Below are 6,313 nucleotides of genomic sequence, written 5' to 3'. Positions count from 1 at the left end.
AGTCATTAGTCACATTGCTTGCAAGGCTTGTAGTGATGTGCATTACCGAGAGGGCCCAGAGATACCTCTCCGACAATCGGAGTGACAAATCCTAATCTCGATCTATGCCAACTCAACAAGTACCATCGGAGACACCTGTAGAGCACCTTTATAATCACCCAGTTACGTTGTGACGTTTGGTAGCACACAAAGTGTTCCTCCGGTAATCGGGAGTTGCATAATCTCATAGTCATAGGAACATGTATAAGTCATGAAGAAAGCAATAGCAGTAAACTAAAACGATCAAGTGTTAAGCTAACGGAATGGGTCAAGTCAATCACATCATTCTCCTAATGATGTGATCCCGTTTATCAAATGACAACTCATGTCTATGGTTAGGAAACATAACCATCTTTGATCAACGAGCTAGTCAAGTAGAGGCATACTAGTGACACTATGTTTGTCTATGTATTCACACATGTATTTTGTTTCCGGTTAATACAATTCTAGCATGAATAATAAACATTTATCATGATATGAGGAAATAAATAATAACTTTATTATTGCCTCTAGGGCATATTTCCTTCACTCGGTTGGATCGAAACTTTACGAATGGAAACAGAGAGTTTGCAATCCCATCTTGGTGAGACCGAGATCCCTATCGGTGAGACCGAACTGATTAGGGTTTCTGGCTATGGCTGTGTCAAGTGAACTCGGTGGCGCCGGATGGATCAAATCGGTGGGCCGAGTTTGACTTTAGGTTTAGTACATATGTGGGAATGAGAAAGTGGTTGAGGGCTTTTGGAGCATATCACTAAGCATTTTGAGCAAGCAAGCCATTAAGCAACACCTCATCCCCTTTTAATAGTATTGGCTTTTCCTATGGACTCAGTGTGATCTTGGATCAGTAAAATTAAAATATAGAGTCTTGAGCTTTTGCCAATATGTGTCCTTAGCATTTTGAGGGGTCCACATCTCTAGTCCATGCCATGCCAATCATTGAACTTTCTGCAATGATTATCTTGAAAGAATATTAGTTCAATGAGCTATATGTTGTTATGAATTACCAAAACCACCCAGGGATTAGTTGCACTTTAAATCTCTCCCTTTTTGGTAATTGATGACAACATATAGATCAAAGCTTCGAAAAATGATAATAAGAATGAAATACATCTTCGCTTTGAGAAGTATGTGATAAGTAAGAGCACCCCCTAAATCTGTGCATTATTTAAAATTTGTTTTTGAATGCAAATGTACAACCGATTAGGATTATGGGTTACTCTTACATGTCACATACATCTTGGTGGAGTGCTCCAAATGATAAATTGTGGAATATACACTCATCACCAAGACAAAGTGTGAATGATCATACATAAAAGATATAGAATATCATCATCCAAGCACAAACATTAAAGTATGATATGATCAAGCACATGACCATACAAGTATCTCACACACACATAAATAGAGTATCATCCAAACAAGCAATCAAATAACTAGCAAAAGAGAGACAAAAAGAAGCAAACACTACAAAAAAATACACTTCCGTGATGATACGTGTTTGTCACAGTAGGTCCCTTTTTTTGTCATGCATGTACATCCATGACAAATTTATGACAGAATCAAGATAGTCATACCTGTGCTGTCGTAGAAGTGTTCCATGAAATTACCAAAATTATCATCACGGAAGTGTCCACTTGCATGACGATAAATCGCGCGTCACAGAAGTGCTTTCGTCAAGGGTGACCGGCACGTGGCATCGATTGTAACGGAACGCCGTTAAGCTATCGGGTCGGGTTTTGGATCTGATAACCCGTTAACAGCCCCGACCAATGGGGATTTTCCACGTGTAAAATCATCATTGGCTGGAGGAAACACATGTAGGCTCATCGTTGGGACAGATGTCAACCACTCATTGGACGGAAGGCGCCTATGATACGTCGACACGTGGCACGACCCAACAGAGGCCCATTCCTGTGAAAAGGCCGGCCCGTTTGACTTGGTCAAAAGCTGGCGGGCCGGCCCATGGAAAGCCTGTTAACGGCCTGTTCGAATATAGCCCATTTACAGCCCGCTAACCCAAGGCCTGTTACACCCTATCCGAATTAGGCCCAGTAGCGTCATCTAGGCCATCCAATATGATTCCAGCCCGTTTTCACTTCTGGCCCATGTATGGCCCATGACGTCTTTTGGCCCATATGAGGCCCTATGTAACTCTTGGCCTACTAATGGCCCGTGGTGAAACTGGGCCATAATGAACAGTGTATCACTTTACACCCATTAACGGCCCGTGGTGAAACTGGCCCGTAATGAACAGTGTATCACTTTATACCCATTAACGGCCCGTTATTCCGTTGGGCCGTTTCCAGCCCATGTTATCTTTCGGCCTTCTCAGAGCCCATTTATTCTTGGGCTCATTTCTAGCATTCGTTTACTTATGGCCCGTTACTGTCATTTTCTGCTTGTGGGCCAAATTCAGCCCGTGGTTACGGTCGGCCCGTTTGTGGTCCGTTAATACGTTGGGCCGATTTCATAGCGTCATCAAATACGGCCTATTAACAATGGCCCGTTATGGTCGGCCCATGAACGGACGATTCCAACTCTAGCCCGTTTATGGCCATAATGCAGTCTGTTTGGCCCATGTTTGGCCAATCGATAATACGGCCCGTATAAGGCCCATTGATAATACGACCTGCAGAAGGCCCATTGTTTCTACGGCCCGTAGAAGGCCCATTGTTTCTATGGCCCGTAGAAGGCCCACTGTTTCTACGGCCAGTAGGAGGCCGAGTGTCACTACAGTAAATATTAGCCCATGGTTATTGTGGCCTAGTTTTAAAAAATAGGTTATTGCAGCCACTAGCTAACTGTGGAAAAAGAACTGCAATGACTACAAGCAAACAAATAAACAAGACAACAAGGAAATAAATAAGCAAGCAACTAACGCTAGGCTATCACGGCTATTACACATATTACATCCACTGGGCATCAAAGTTCGCCACCAGTGCAAATATAGGGAACAAAGCAACATATCATATACATTGGTTGTCAAAGTTGGCGACCAGCGCAAATAAACGCCGCAGCAAAACAAATCCAGAACTGAAACCACTTCAGAAGATCTCAAGAAACAATATACTGGGTACCCATAATGCTGGCAAGATGCTTAGCAAGCTTACTAACTTTATCTTGTTTGGCGCTTAAATCCTCCAGCGCTTGCTGTTACACCAGAAAATATGCATCTGAATTCTGCAGGGACTTCCTTAGTCCTTCAGCTTCCTGTCGCAGCACATCTGATCGATGTCTTTCAACTTGAAGTTGAGACTCAAGAAAACGAACTGATTCAGGCAGCTAGTTCGGAGAGCTTGTGCCAGCAGTAGTGGCCAGTAACTCGAACACTACATAAAGACAGGACTTTTGGGTTCCCTCACCGTCGTCAAGATAGTTTTTATCAACTTTCTTGGAGACCAACAGGGATGTCTCACTATCTTGAACCTTATCTGCATTATTTCCTTTACCATTGGATAACGCGGTACTGTTCTCCAATATTTTATCCGCATTCTAAAAGAGAAACAAGCAGACACATCACATGTTTACCATGTTGTATATGAAACTCATTTTGGTAAATGAGTTCAGTAGTAAAGTGGACAGGATAACAGCATGAAACAAACATATATCTATGTACCATGGTCACTTTATGGTCTATACCATTCTAGTTTTTGTTGCCAAATCAAGATAGAGACACAGTTCAAATAATATTTGTTCAAGACAAAGCAGAATAGACATAATATAAGTGTGGGTAACTATAGAACAATAACAACACTTGTATGTGCATGACATGAGAACTGTTTATTCAATTGAAACTGAAATCAACATAGAGCAGGTTACAATAGCAAACCAGTTAAAGAAACAGGTTTAAAACATACCTGTTGCGCCATTGGAGTTTCAATTCCATCCTTCAAATTTGAAAATAGTTGGTATGAGTAAATACAGTCATGCAAGAGCAAAGGAGTATGAACCATAGCTACAGAACCTGACCTGAGAACAAATCTTCTTCTCCTTTAAGCGTTGAGTTGGGATTCGGAGTGGTGGTCCTCGTGCTTTGGGCACTGCAGCTCCCTTACTAACTGCTCGTGTTTGGGTGCTCTGTGGTGGAGACAGTGCTGTGTCAACTGGAACTGGGTTACTATCTGTCGGGGTTGGGGTTAGAAGGGGTGTAGCTGGTTCTTTGTCCAACTGGGTAGGGGTACAATCTGCGAGAGTCTGGGTTATGTGTGGTGGATCTGGTCCTTGGGCAAGTACAACCGTGGTTCTATCTGCATCAACTGGTAGCACTATCTTTTCTGAAGACCGTGTTGTTACTCCCTTAGATACTGCCATCACGCTCTCCAATTCAAATGGCTGATAAACAAGAAAAGTAATTGAAAGTATAGACATTGTATGATAGACAGATGCAATGGATAGTGGGGAATAAAAGAGGGCATGAAATAATTCATATTTATGTTGTCTAACCAAACAGGATAGCATGACACATTTCACATATATGATGGCTAACTAAATAGGATAGCATGACACAATTTCATATTATGATGGCTAACTAAAAAAGATGGAAAGACATAGTTCAAAATATGAGACTATGTAAACAGGATGACATGACATAACTATATAATGTGTTTATTAAATAGGTTGGCATGCCATAATTCACATACATTCACGGATAGAATGCCATAATTCAAAATATAATGACTGTAAACACTAAACAGGATGAGATGATATAACTATATGATGTCTTTATTAAATGGGTTGCCATGCCATAATTCAGATAGATGATGTGTATGTACTATGTAAACATGATGGCATGATATAATTCAAATATATGATTTATATAGTAAGCAAGTAAGCAGATGGCAATCCATATATGATGTAAAAACTAAGCAATGCAAGACAACATGCATGACATGGGTAATATAACCCTGCCAAGTTTGAGCATAGACCTCAGGGGGTCCTCACGATTTCATATTATGATGGCTAACTAAAAAAGATGGAAAGACATAGTTCAAATTATGAGACTATGTAAACAGGATGACATGACATAACTATATAATGTGTTTATTAAATAGGCTGGCATGCCATAATTCACATACATTCACGGATAGAATGCCATAATTCAAAATATGATGACTGTAAACACTAAACAGGATGAGATGATATAACTATATGATGTCTTTATTAAATGGGTTGCCATGCCATAATTCAGATAGATGATGTGTATGTACTATGTAAACATGATGGCATGATATAATTCAAATATATGATTTATATAGTAAGCAAGTAAGCAGATGGCAATCCATATATGATGTAAAAACTAAGCAATGCAAGACAACATGCATGACATGGGTAATATAACCCTGCCAAGTTTGAGCATAGACCTCAGGGGGTCCTCACGATTTCATATTATGATGGCTAACTAAAAAAGATGGAAAGACATAGTTCAAATTATGAGACTATGTAAACAGGATGACATGACATAACTATATAATGTGTTTATTAAATAGGCTGGCATGCCATAATTCACATACATTCACGGATAGAATGCCATAATTCAAAATATGATGACTGTAAACACTAAACAGGATGAGATGATATAACTATATGATGTCTTTATTAAATGGGTTGCCATGCCATAATTCAGATAGATGATGTGTATGTACTATGTAAACATGATGGCATGATATAATTCAAATATATGATTTATATAGTAAGCAAGTAAGCAGATGGCAATCCATATATGATGTAAAAACTAAGCAATGCAAGACAACATGCATGACATGGGTAATATAACCCTGCCAAGTTTGGGGTCCTCCCAATTCGGCCTCCCCCTTTCCTATTCCTATTCAGAGTAGGAAGGGAAGAGGGGGAAGGGGGAATCCTATTCCATTTTCCCTTTCCTCCTTCCCCTTTTCTACTCCAATTTTGCCATCCCATATGGGAGGGGTGCACCAGCCCCTGAGAGGATGGTCTGTCCCCCTCTTGTCCCATTAAGGTCCATATAGTTGCCGGGGGGATGCCTGGAACCCCTTCTGGTGACCCGATATGCACTCGGTACCCATGGAACACTTCCGGTGTCCGAATATCATCATCCAATATATGAATATTTACCTCTTGACCATTTCGAGACTCCTCGTCATGTCCGTGATCTCATCCAGGACTCCAAAAAAAATTCGGTCACGAAATCACATAACTCATATAATACAAAATCGTCATCGAATGTTAAGCGTGCGCACCCTATGGGTTCGAGAACTATGTAGACATGACCGAGACACCTCTCCGGTCAATAACC

Source organism: Triticum urartu, chromosome 5, assembly GCF_003073215.2.
Source record: "Triticum urartu cultivar G1812 chromosome 5, Tu2.1, whole genome shotgun sequence".
Classification (NCBI taxonomy): domain Eukaryota; kingdom Viridiplantae; phylum Streptophyta; class Magnoliopsida; order Poales; family Poaceae; genus Triticum; species Triticum urartu.
This window is presented reverse-complemented; position numbering follows the sequence as displayed.